At 38.6% G+C, this 14,248-nt stretch overlaps 1 long non-coding RNA gene across 1 annotated transcript in view; it reads right to left on the reverse strand.

Annotated features, from left to right (window-relative positions):
- Positions 1 to 3,274: 3,274 nt before the first annotated feature.
- The window catches only part of LOC117802241, an 80,115-nt gene continuing 69,141 nt past the window's right edge, over positions 3,275 to 14,248 (reverse strand). Inside the window, exon 3 of the long non-coding RNA XR_004625310.1 lies at positions 3,275 to 3,401. This is a non-coding gene — a long non-coding RNA (uncharacterized LOC117802241). The remainder of the gene's footprint in view (positions 3,402 to 14,248) is intronic.

Below are 14,248 nucleotides of genomic sequence, written 5' to 3' on the forward strand. Positions count from 1 at the left end.
CCAACAGTGCATGACTGTTTCTTTTTCTCCACATCCTCACAAAACATGTTACTTCTTATCTTTTTTATTCTAATCATTCTGGTGCTTGCCAGAGGGGAGGTGGGTGGGGGAATAGGTGAAATAAATAAAGGAGATTAAAAGGTACAAACTTCCAGTTACAAAATAAATAAACCACAGATATAAAAAGTATAGCCTAGAGAATATAATCAATAAGATTGTAATAATGTTGTTTGGTGACTGCACTTATCACGGTGACATGAAGTATAGAATTGTTGAATCATGTCGTATACCTGAACCTAATATAACACTATAGATTAATTATACTTCACTAAAAAAAAGAAAGAAAGAAAATGAGTCTTACAAACAGTATATGGTTACGTCTTGTTTTTTCTTATCCATTCGGCTTCTCTGTCTTTTGATTGGAAAATTTTATCCATTTCTATTTAAAATAGTTATTTATAGGTAAGTTTTATTATTGACATTTTCTTTATTGTTTTCAGACTGTTTTGTAGTTCCTTGTTCCTTTCTCCCTCTCTTGATGTCTTCCTTTGTGATGTGATGATTTTTTTTTTTTTCTGGTGGTATGCTTTGATTCATTTTATCTTTTTTGTGTATCCACTATAGGTTTTTCCTTTATGCTTACATGAGGCTTACACAGAACATCTCATAGTCATAAGGAGTAAATTTTACTGAAAACTAATGGAATACAAAACTCTATGCTTTTGCCCCATACATACACATTTTGTTATTGATGTCGCAATTTGTATCTTTTTATATTGTGTATACTTAAATTATTGTAGCTATAGTTATTTTTAATACTATTTTATTTAGCATTAAACTTGATTTATGTACCACCATTACAATATTCAGTGTATTTAAAATTTGATTATATACTTACCTTTAAAATGAGTTTTATACTTTCATATGTTTTTATGTTCCTAATTAGCATCATTTCATTTCAACTTCAACACCCCTTAGACTTTTGTAGGGCATGTCTAGTGGTGATGAACTCCCTCAGCTTTTGTTTGGGAATTTTTAAATCTCTCTTCATTTCTGAAGTACAGCTTTACTGGGTATAGTATTTTTGATTGGCAGGGGTTTTTTTTCTTTCAATATTTCTAATCTGTTTTCTCTCTCTCTCTCTCTCAGCTTGCAAAGTTTCTGCTGAGAAATCCACTGATAATCTCATGGGGTCCCATTGTATGTGACAAGCCACATTTCTCTTGCTGTTTTCAAAATTCTCTTTGTAGTTGGCTTTTGACAGTTTGATAAAAGCATGTCTCAGTGAAGACCTCTTTATGTTCAGTCTTTATGGGTTTTTGGAGGGCCTCATAGATCTAGAGGTTAATTTCCCTCCCCAGATTTAGGAAGTTTTCTGTCATTATTTCTTCAAATAATCTTTCTGCCCCTTTCTCCTTCTGGAACTTCTGGGATTTCAGTAATATATATTGATTCATTTGTTATTGCCCCGAAAGTCCTCTTGGATTTCTTCACTATTTCCTACTTTTTTTCTTTTTGTTCCTCTCACTGAATAATTTCAAATGATCTGGCTTTGGGAAAGAAAGACCTTGACCAGTCAGCCTGACTAGAGAACCTGGGAGTGTCTCAGATCTTTTCAATGGATATTCCCACTACTCTCTTGTTCCCTTATGGAGAAGAAGTCTTCGGATTGTGTGCCTTCTTTTGATCCCACAAATCCAAGCCAGGTCCTGAAAGCCCCGTTTATTTCTCATAAGGGACTACCTTGAAGTATTTAAGAGTGTGTGCCTTCTCCCAATCCAATACTGTTAAGCTAGCTGCTGGATATCCATATGCTGTCTGCAGGGCCTTTTATATGCCATCTGTGATGGCTCATAAGCACAATTTGCAGAGGCTTACAGACACCATCTGTGGGAGACTGCAAGGTGCCAGCAACAGGAGAGACAGTGTGGTGCGCTGGGTGTGTGTCTACTAGTCAGGGTAAATAGGTGTGAACAGGTGAGGCATCTTATGGGGTCATGAGTGGGGATCTCTGTGGAGTCCACAAGCTTGTTAGTGGGATCTTGGGCAAGTTGTTGAGATCCATATGCTGGTTTCTGTGAGTCCCCACCCCTTTTCCCTGTTCTAGCTGTTCTCAAATTACTGAGCTGTACCAATACCCTCTGTGTTCCTGGGGCAAGACAGAAGTGGGCTTCTTGGACGGCATCCCACAAGGCTGGAAAAGCCCAGTGCTCACTTCACAGGAGAAATCACAGGCAAAATGGGTGTCTCATGGCACTGAGCTATGCCACCATGAACGAGAGATGACATGGATACAGTGAAACTTTCTTCTCACCCTCTTCAATGCATTTATTCTCAGTTTTTACTCCACCAGGGTGCTGGAACCTCTCAGCTGAATGTCTTGTTTCCCATAAAGATAGTCTCATCCATGGGAGGTTGTTAAAATCGGTGTTTCTGTGTAGATATGAGAGTTGGAAGCTTCTATTTTGCCATCTTGCTGATGCCCAGAGCTTAGCTTCTTCTCCTATGCAGAAGATAACTATTTGTGCAAGAATGAGGAGTTAAGCTAATCATGTGCCTAAATAATTCCTTCTTATGCCTGACAGAGCAATGCTTAATAATTAAAGTTAATTACTTCTATATAGAGAACTGGAAAATATTTTGTTGACAAGTATTAAAAATATAATTTGCCATTGTACATAAACACCTTTGATTTTGTCTCCTGCATTGGTGTTTTTTTCCAGGCTTTGAAACAAAGTAACCACAGCTATCATTCTACTTGCCTAAATCAAGTAAGGATATGCTGGGGTTCAAAAACCTCCCTTTCTCCTCCAAATGACTGGACGATTTGAACTGATAACAAAATAGATTTAACCAAAATCACATTTGTTCCTTGAGACTTTCCAATTACTGAGTCATCTTTCCATGTCATCTCTCTCCCAAACCAAGTGATAATTTCCATGATGGCATGCTCAGAAGAATGGCAACACGCTCGCCTCCTTCATTGCCTGTTTTATACTCCCTCAACCCACCTTCACTTAATCTACAGACTTCATTTTCTCCGTTCAAATCCTCCTCTGTTGCACTGGAACAATTGACTAGGAAAAAAAATTCCTTGAAAGGCAACAAGGGACCTCCAGCAGTGCCAAAAGAAACAGGGTCACAGAGTTATGACTACTAGATTGGCCTTCATAACATAAGGCCTATCCATTATAATTCTGGGCTATAGCCGATCACAGAATAATTTTGCATGAGCTGGAGGAGGAAGAATTAAACCAACAACGATTTTAATGCAGTGAAGGCCCTGTGGGAGTTTGTGTTCATCATTATTGATCTGTTGGCTTATCTTCTGGGGTTGCGTAAGAGCCTGAGGCTTTTCCAGGTCCATGAGATTCCAAATCCTGGGCCAGGCTCATGTGTAACTGCAAAAAACAAAAACAAAAAACTACAGGTCACTCATTTCATTGTGGTTAAAAGTGGTGACAAAATGACGAGGTTACTTTCTCTTCACCATCTCCCACTTTGCATTTACTTTTTGGTTCCAATTCCCAGACCATCTGACGTAGAGTATCTTCTGGCTCAACACCAGCTGCAGAGACAACACATTAGTGTAGAATTCTCCAATTTACAATTTACAATTGTACAAATTCGAATCCTTACAATAATTAGCTTCTTCTGTATCACTTATAGCAACCCTGCTTCTCTGATCAAATCCTGACTGAGACAAGAGACCATTTAAAAACTAAGGCACAAGGGGATGCCCTGGGTGGGAAGATGCAGGCCCTTTTCCAGACTCCAAGATAGGCTCCTTCAATTCTTTAGTTGGCCGTACTTATCACATTGTGCTAGCCTGAGTTGGCTCATATAAAATACATGTGGAACAAACTTCCTGCCTCCCCCAGAAATCTATGAGAAGAAAGTCCTCATCTCATCAAGAGGCTCTTAGAGGACTTCTGGATGTGTCCTTTGTAGATGACAGAATTCAGGACCGACCTGTCTCCTCTGCCAGGGAATGAAGCCAAGAGCTTCCTATAGCCTATGTGAGTCAGGCAGCAGGATAGTTTTCTTCCAGCTTGATAAAAGCAACTCCTCACTCCAGCTCAGGTAAAGCTTTCTGAATTAATATCAAATTACAACAAACTATATGATTTTTACTAATTCCCAGGTGGTAAACACTCTGTGCCTTTATTTTAACTTCTCAAAAATCAGCACCTTCTCGATTGGTTAAATGAAAACATATGGGATGTAGTGAAGGCAACTTAAATTAAGCAAGTGGCCCAAGATCTGGGCTAGTAGCAGAACCACACCACTAGGCTTGAATATTTTCCAATAAGAATGTTTATATAAATACATTGAAAACTTTAAGACCTTTAAGGTTAAAAAAAATGACAAGGCAAAGATTACCTCTCCAAATGTTTGTAATATCAAATTTAGGAAAGAATGAGAGTACCTCCTGTGTGCAGTACCCCAGCCAAGCAAGGACCACAAGCAAAGCCTGGGGGATGATTTATTATTCCTGGAGCTCAACCACATCAGCAACCAAAAAGCTTCCTATTGACTAGTCAAAGGTAAGCTTATGTATGAGGCAACCTGCTCCAATCCCTAGCCCAGACCCATTATCCTGGAGGATTTTGACCTTTACCATAATTCACGAATGGGCTTTCACATAGATTTGAGCTGTTACTGCTAGGTGAGATAATGTAGTCAGAGATAACCAACAGCTATAAGACAAAGGTCATTAGAAAACAAACTTGACTACCATTTCTAGTTCTCACTCATTGGACGGCTACGGATTGATTTTTCTCAATCCTGCAACCACCCTATGAACAAAATAAATAGCATTTTAATTAAATGTTTACATTTAACAAATTAAAACCTGTTTAAACACATTTCACTTATTCATTTTGATAGACTGGAGCCTCTGTGTCATGCATGACATCCCTTATCCCCCAGCTTAAATCAAATCAGAATTAAAAGGTTCATCCATAGATTTAAAGACAACATTGCTTTTAAGAGGCCTTGGGGGAAAAATCCTCCTTAAGGATACTTAAGGCTTTTAATAGACTTGAGAAATTCCTTCATCACTTCAACATTCATAATGGCTCAGTCTTCTCAGGTATCTATCTTTGCTGATAAGCCTGATGCCCCTTGTCTGTTTTACTTGATTTTAGCTGTGGTGGATAGTCCATGGAAGTTCACATTTGTGTCTTGCTGAGAGCACATTACATCAGCATCTACTGTGCATTTCCTTGGACCTTGTAATGTCAGGTAACCCTGTTGGATACCCACGTAATTATAACAGATAAGTGCACAGTTACCACCCTTAGGAAAAACTATTAACGACATAGTGATGGGAGCCAGTGGATGGATGTCATAACCTTCAACAGTCAAACTATACATGAGGGTATCTTGCATCATTCTCAAAAGATCCTGGTTGAGTTATAGCCCTTTCTTTATTGCTTATACTGATCACCTTAAAAACATATTCTTACATTGGCTGTTTCTCAACACTTTCTGCTCCCTCAATCTTCCATTCTTGTGTCACCTCTCAAATAAAATAATTGCGCGGGAGTCCTTGTTTTGGGCCACAGTTTTGAGAGTTACCCATATTAAAACAACTGATATCAGAAGTTGTACTAGAAAGCAGACCTTCAGAAATGGATTCAGACACTGGATCACTTTATGGTCAGAGAGTAATAAGGATCTCACCGCCTATAGAACTGGGTTCATAATGACCCTTGTTAAGTTCTGGCATTTCAATACTTAGATTCTCATTTGTAGTGGAGAAGGGTGATATACAGATAACATAGGAAGCAACAAACCTATCACTATCACTTGAAAAACAGAGGTGATTGGAATAAGGATTGTGGAGTTTGCAGTTTATCGTTAAAGGTTTTTTAAAAAGGAAAATATGCTCTTGTCATCCAAGTATGAACTCAGGGTGTGTTGGGCTACGTGGACTACACAGTTCTTTATCTTCTGCTCCATAGGGCAACGAGGCCAAAAGCCGTTTCAGAATTTACTAGTAAGCACAGTGGAGCTACAAAAGGGACTGAATGCACAAGAGACAGCTCTTTTATGTTAAAGGCAGCCCCCAAAGATGGAAACAACAGAAACATGAGAAGTGGCATGTGGCATTTAAGCAGACAAACCTGAGAACCTTGAACCCCATTTCTTAATCTTCTTCATATCAGAATAAGCTGTAAATGTCCTGTCTGTGCACATGCTTTAACAGATGGACCCTCTGCACGATAACACTTGTCCTCAAAAACTGATTTACCCTCAATTCATCATCTCTAGCTTACTAATTAGGATCAGGTTTCAACACAATCTGAGTGGATTAAGAAGTCTCTCCTTTATGCCTCTAGCTCTCAGCACAATTTGAGAGCATTATTCCAGTCTCTACAGTCTTGCGGATAATTTTTTCTAAACTTGATCACCTGTAGGTATCTCAACATTATTTTTTGATTCAATTAGGTATGCTGAGTTATAATCCTTTCTATAAGTTTTCACCAGAATCTCTTCAGAGTATGCCTTCTATTTCCAGCCTAAATTTTGACTGATCTAGAGTTCAACACCAGAAATGGCCTCAGCAAAAAAAAAACCTTCAGTAGGGATTTTGGGACTGTGTTACACAGTTTAATGAGGCATGGATAACCTTCTTCTGGGGGGACAGTGGGACTCTGGTGATCTGCTGCACTCAGTAGCATCACAATTCCTGAAAGCATTACTCCTATGTGTATGTGATGGAATGTCTAGAAAATGAGTTAGGAATTACCATAGTCACTTGATTGCAATGGAACAGTGGTGAGTATGAAGATTCTAAATGTGTTGGAGAATTTAACAATAGGCAAGACGCTTGATTTTTACTGAAAGTACAGGTGGAAAATCTTAGAAAGTTTCTCTAGACCCCATAAATGAATTATCTTATGTAGCCACTGGGAAAACATGGTTGAGCATCATGCACAATACCCAATTATATTGGATATAGAGTTACATAACCTTGTCAAATCTCGTGCCAATAACAGGAACTGTTTGGGAATCTTGCTACTTGAGATGGGAACATTTGGTTAGAATAGACTGAGTGCTGGGGCGCCTGCGTGGCTCAGATGGTTAAGTGCCTGCCTTCGGCTCAGGTCATGATCCCAGGGTCCTGGGATGGAGCGCCGCATTGGGCTCCCTGCTCTGTGGGAGCCTGCTTCTCCCTCACCCTCTGCTGTTCCCCCTGCTTGTGCTCTCTCGCTCTGTCAAATAAATAAATGAATCTTAAAAAAAAAAAAAAGTAGGCTGAGTGCTATGGCTTTCCTAAATCCCCCTAAAACTTGTTTGCTAGGGAAACTGTCCCTCCCCTATTTAAGGAAACCAGCATTCTTCTAATTAAAGAAATTCAAAGAACCATATATGTCAGGCCACAAAACCAGTTCCAATAGATAGTAAGCCATATTATTGAGGTATGATTTACGTACCAAAAACTGTACATATTTAATGTATATAACTTGGTGACTTTGAGATAAGTATACACCTGTGAAACCATCATTATGATTAATGCCATAACATACCTATCACCTCAACAAGTTTCTTCCAGCCCTCTTTTTTTATTATTTTGTGATAAAATATAAAATCTAACTTCTTAGAAAAATTTTAAGTATACAATACAGTATCATTATATATGCTGTACAGTAGGTCTCTAGGACTTATGCATCTTGTACAACTGAAACTTAGTACCTTAAGACTAATATTTCCCTATTGTCCCATCCCTCAAGTCCCTGGCAACCACAGTTCTACTTTCTGCTCCTAAGGGTTTGATTACTTTAGAGTCCTCATATAAGTGGTGCCATGTCTTTCCATGTCTGTCTTACTACACTTAGCCTGTCTTACTACACTTAACCAGTCCTTCCGGTTTATTCAAGCTATCAAAAAAGGTAGAATTCCATCTTTTTAAGGCTGAATAATATTGCATTGTATGTATATAACACATTCTTTATCCATTCATTTGTCAATGAACATTTAGTTTTTTTCTGTCTTGGCTATTGTAAATAATGCTATAATAATCATGGGGGTGCAGATATGTCTTCAAAATCCTGATTTCAGTTCCTTTGGATATATCCCCAGGAGAGGAGTTACTAGATCAGATAATAGTTCTAGTTTAATATTTTGAGGAATATCCGTAGTGTTTTGCATAGTGGTTTCCCACAATGAGTGTACTAAGGTTCCTTTTCCTTCTCACTGTCACTAACACTTACCTTCTCTTGTTTTAATAACTATCCTAACAGAAGGGAAGTGATATCTCATTGTTTTGATTTGTATTTACCATTTCATATACCTGTTGGATATTTGTGTGTCTTCCTTGGAGAACTATCTATTGAGTTCTAATGCCCATTTTAAAATCAGATTTTCATGGGGTGCCTGGGTGGCACAGCGGTTAAGCATCCGCCTTCGGCTCAGGGCGTGATCCCAGCATTATGGGATCAAGCCCCACATCAGGCTCTTCTGCTATGAGCCTGCTTCTTCCTCTCCCACTCCCCCTGCTTGTGTTCCCTCTCTCGCTGGCTGTCTCTCTCTCTGTCGAATAAATAAATAAAATCTTAAAAAAATAATAAAATCAGATTTTCTTTCCTAATGAGTTGTAGGATTTTCCTTATATATTTTTGGTATTCACCCTTCTCAAATAATGGTCTGTGAATATTTTTCTCCCATTCTATAGGTTGCCTTTTCATCTGTTGGTTGTTTCCTTTGCTGTTTATGAGATTTTTAGTTTAATGCCACTTGTTTATTTTTGCTTTTGTTGCCTGGGTTTTTGGCGTCCTATCCAAGAAATCATTGCAAAGGTCAGTGCCAAGAAGCTGTTTCCCAGTTTTCTTCTAAGAGTTCTATGGTTTCAGGTCTTAAAGTTTTTAATCCAACTGATTTTGGATTTTTGTGTATTTTGTAAGGTAAGGGTCCACTTTCACTCTTATGCATTGGATATCCAGTTTTCTCAGCACCATTTATTGAAGAGATTATCCTTTCCCCAATTTGTATTCTTGGCACCTCCTTTGGGTTCCTGGACCCAATTCCAATGTGTGTGTGTAGGGGTGGGGGTGGGCGGGCTTCTTACAGGATACCAACCGATTTTTAGACAGTAGGGTGTCCAATAATTCAACTCAGTTTTGACACTATCTACCCAGAGATAGCATCGGGTCTCATAGATTAAGGGTTCAGTCCTACAAGACTGTCCGCCTCCCCACTTGAGACACAAGTTGCAAGTATATGTTGTCATCTGTACTTCTGAATAGCTGGCTATAAATCAGAAGTTCCCACTAACTCCTCCTCAGGTTTGATTAGTTTGCTGGGGTGGCTCACAGAACCACTTACTAGATCACTAGTTTATTTATTTTTTTCTACCTATTACACCACCAGTTTATTATAAAAGGATATAAGTCAGGAATAGTCAGACGGAAGAGATGCCTAAGCCAAGGTATGAGTAAAGGGGGTGGAGCTTCCATGACCTCTCCAGGTACACCACTCTCACAGCACCTCTGTTTTCACTAACCGGGAAGCTCTCTGAACCCCATCCTTTTGGATTTTTATAAAGGTTTCCTTATATAGTGAAAATTCATTAAATGACTGACCACTGGTCTTTGAACCCCATTTCCAGCCTCTCTATTCCCCAGAGGTTGAGGCTGGTGGGGCAAGGATGGAAGTTCCAAACCTCTAATCACATGTTTGGTGCCACCAGCCTCCACCCTTAGGTACTTTTCAAAAGTCACCTCATTAACACAACAAAGGCACCATTATCACTCAACACTTAAGAAATTCCAAGGGTTTGGGGAACTCTGTGTCAGAAACTGGGATGAAGACCAAATACGTATTTCTTATAAAGCCGATCGGTAGGAGAAGAAAGGGATAAAGAAAGGGGGGGTAATGAGAAGGGGGAATGAAGCATGAGAGACTATGGACTCTGAGAAACAAACTGTGGGCTACAGAGGGGAAGGGGCTGGGGGAATGGGATAGGCTGGTGATGGGTAGTAAGGAGGGCATGTATTGCATGGTGCACTGGGTGTTGTACGCCAACTAATGAATCATCGAACTTTACATCAAAAACCAGGGATGTACTGTATGGTGACTAACATAATACAATAAAAAATATTAAAAAAAATAAAGCAGTGTCAAGCACTCTTGTCTGAATCAACTGACAGTATGTGTGTGGATTTATTTCTGGGCTCCCTATTATGTTCCATTAGTATATATGTCTGTTTTTTTGCTAGTACCATACAGTTTTGATTATAGAAGCTTCATAATAAAATTTAAAAGCCAGAAATGTGATGCCTGCAGCTATGTTGTTCTTGATCAAAATTACTTAAGCCATTCAGGGTCTTTTGTGGTTCCATATGAACTTTAGGATTGTTTTTGCTATTTCTATAAAAAATGCAATTGGAATTTTGATGGGGATTGCAGTGATTCTGTAGATTGCTTTGCATAATTTGGACATCTTAATATTGTTCTAATACATGAACATGGAATTTATTTCCACTTATTTATGTCTGCTTTCATTTATCAGTATTTTATAGTTTTCAGTGTACAAATTTTTTACATCGTAGGTGGTTTATTCCTAAGTGTGTTTGGATAGATTGATTAATTGATGCCATCATGAATGGGTTTTCATTTTCAAATAGTTTATTGTTAATATATAGAAATGCAACTACTATCATATGTTGGTTTTTGCATTCTACAACTTTACTGAATTTATTTAGTCTTTAGGCTTTCTACATATAAGATTATGTTACCTGCAAAGAGATAATTTCTTCCTCTACAATTTATATTCTCTTAAATTCCTTTTTCTTGGGGCGCCCATCCGGCTCAGTCAGTTAAGTTTCTGACTCTTGATTTCAGTTCAAGTCATGATCTCAGGGTTGTGGGATGGAGCCCTATGTAGGGCTCCCCACTTAGTGGGGAGTCTGCTGGTGGTTCTCTCCCTCTACCCCTCCCCCTAGTCATGTGCATACTCATGCTCCCTCTCTCAAATGAATAAATAAATCTTAAAAATTTTTTAAACATTAAAAAAATTCCTTTTTCTTGCCTAATTTCTCCAAGTACAACTTCCAATACTATGTTAAAAAGAAGTGGTGAAAGTGTGCATCCTTGCTTTGTTTCATATCTTAAAAGTTTTGGGGGATGGGTTAAATAGGTGATGGGGACTAAGGAGTGCACTTGTTGTAATGAGCACCAGGTGTTGTACGTAAGTGTTGAATCACTATATTGTATACCTGAAACTAATATTACATATTAAATGGAATTTAAATTAAAAAAAAGGTTTCAGTTTTTTTTTTTCACCAGAGTATAATGTTAGCTACAGGCTAATTGTACATGGACTTTATTGTTGAGGTTAGTTCTTTATTTTTTATTACAATATTTTTTTTTATTTTGTTAGCCACCATACAGTACATTCCTGGTTTTTTGAGTAAAGTTCGATGATTCATTAGTTGTGTATAACACCCAGTGCACCATGCAATACATGCCCTCCTTACTACCCATCACCAGTCTATCCCATTCCCCCACCCCCCTCCCCTCTGAAGCCCTCAGTTTGTTTCTCAGAGTCCATAGTCTCTCATGCTTCATTCCCCCTTCTGATTACCCCCCCTTTCTTTATCCCTTTCTTCCCCTACCGATCTTCCTAGTTCTTATGTTCCATAGATGAGAGAAATCATATGATAATTGTCTTTCTCTGCTTGACTTATTTCACTTAGCATTATCTCCTCCAGTGCCGTCCATGTTGCAGCAAATGTTGAGAATTCGTTCTTTCTGATAGCTGAGTAATATTCCATTGTATATATGGACCACAGCTTCTTAATCCAGTCATCTGTTGAAGGGCATCTCGGCTCCTTCCATGATTTGGCTATTGTGGACAATGCAGCTATGAACATTGGGGTGCATATGGCCCTTCTCTTTACTACGTCTGTATCTTTGGGGTAAATACCCAGTAGTGCAATGGCTGGATCATAGGGTAGCTCCATTTTTAACTTTTTAAGGGACCTCCCCACTGTTTTCCAGAGTGGCTGCACCACCCTGCATTCCCACCAACAATGTATGAGGGATCCCCTTTCTCCAAATCTTCTCCAGCAATTGTTTCTTGCCTTGTCAATTTTTGCCATTCTAACTGGCGTAAGGTGGTATCTCAGTGTGGTTTTGATTTGAATTTCCCTGATGGCTAATGATTTTGAACATTTTCTCATGTGTCTGTTAGCCATTTGTATGTCTTCATTGAAAAAGTGTCTGTTCATATCTTCTGCCCATGTTATGATTTGTTTATTTGTTTCTTGCATATTGAGTTTGAGAAGTTCTTTGTAAATCTTGGATACCAGTCTTTTATCTGTAGTATCATTTGCAAATATATTCTCCCATTCCGTGGGCTGTCTCTTAGTTTTTTTGACTGTTTCCTTGGCTGTGCAGAAGCTCTTTATCCTGATAAAGTCCCATAAGTTCATTTTATCTTTTATTTCTCTTGCCTTTGGAGATGTGTCGTGAAAAAGGTTGCTCTGGCCGATGTCATAGAAGTTGTTGCCTATGTTCTCCTCTAGAATTTTGATGGATTCCTGTCTCACATCGAGGTCTTTCATCCATTTAGAGTTTATCTTTGTGTATGGTGTGAGAACGTGGTCAAGTTTCATTCTTTTGCATGTAGCTAACCAGTTTTCCCAGCACCATTTATTGAAGAGACTGTCTTTTTTCCACCGGATGTTTTTTCCTGCTTTATCAAAGATTAGTTGCCCAAAGAGCCGAGGGTCCATTTCTGGGTTCTCTATTCTGTTCCATTGGTCGATGTGTCTGTTTTTGTGCCAGTACCATGCTGTCTTTGTGATCACAGCTTTGTAGTACAGCTCGAAATCCGGCATTGTGATGCCCCCAGCTTTGTTTTTCCTTTTCAACAGTTCCTTGGAGATTCGGGGCCTTTTCTGGTTCCATACAAATTTAAGGACTATTTGTTCCAGTTCTTTGAAAAATGTCATTGGTATTTTGATCGGGATAGCATTGAAAGTGTAGATTGATCTGGGTAGCATGGACATTTTAACTATGTTTATTCTTCCGATCCGTTAGCATGGAATATTTTTCCATCTTTTTGTGTCTTCTTCAATGTATTTCAAGAGTGATTTGGAGTTTCTAGAATATAGATCGTTTACGTCTGTGGTTAAGTTAATTCCAAGGTAATGTATGATTTTTGGTGCTATTGTAAATGGGATGGATTCCTTAATTTCTCTTTCTTCAGCCTCAATATTCATGTATAGAAATGCAACTGATTTCTGAGCATTGATTTTTGTATGCCGCCACATTACTGAATTGTTCTATAACTTCTAGTAGTTTGGGAGTGGATTCTTTTGGGTTTTCCACAGGGTATCATGACATCTGCGAAGAGGGACATTTTGGGACTTCTTCTTTGCCGATTTGGATACCTTTGATCCCTTTTTGTCTTCTGATTGCTGTTGCAAGGACTTCTAGTACTATGTTGAATAATAGTGGCGAGAGTGGGCATCCTTGTCGTGTTCCTGATCTTAAGGGAAAGGCTTCCAGCTTTTCCCCATTGAGAATAATGCTTGCAGTAGGCTTTTCATAGATGGCTTTTATGAGATTGAGAAATGTACCCTCTATTCCTACACTCTGAAGGGTTTTAATCAGGAAAGGATGCTGTATTTTGTCAAATGCTTTTTCTGCATCTATTGAAAGGATCATATGATTTTTGGGTTTTTTCTTGTTGATAAAATCTATGACACTGATCGATTTGCGAATGTAAACCCCACTTGCATCCCAGGGGTGAATCCCATTTGGTTATGATGGATAATCATTTTAATGTGCTATTGGATTCTATTAGAAAGTATCTTGATCNTGATGGATAATCCTTTTAATGTACTGTTGGATTCTATTAGCAAGGATCTTGTTGAGGATTTTGGCATCCATATTCATTAGAGAAATCGGTCTGTAATTCTCCTTTTTGAGGGGGTCTTTGCCTGGTTTGGGGATCAAGGTAATATTAGCCTCATAGAATGAGTTTGGTAGCTTTCCTTCTGTTTCTATTTTTTGAAATAGCTTTAGGAGAATAGGTATTATTTCTTCTTTGAATGTTTGGTAGAATTCCTCAGGAAAACCGTCAGGCCCTGGCATTTTGTTTTTTGGAAGGTTGTTTATCACTGTTTCAATCTCTTCATTGTTAATTGGCCTGTTTAAAAAATCAATTTCTTCCTGTTTCAGTCTTGGTAGTTTATAGGTTTCCAGGAAGGCCTCCATCTCTTCCAGATTG

Source organism: Ailuropoda melanoleuca, chromosome 5 (assembly GCF_002007445.2).
Source record: "Ailuropoda melanoleuca isolate Jingjing chromosome 5, ASM200744v2, whole genome shotgun sequence".
Taxonomy (NCBI): domain Eukaryota; kingdom Metazoa; phylum Chordata; class Mammalia; order Carnivora; family Ursidae; genus Ailuropoda; species Ailuropoda melanoleuca.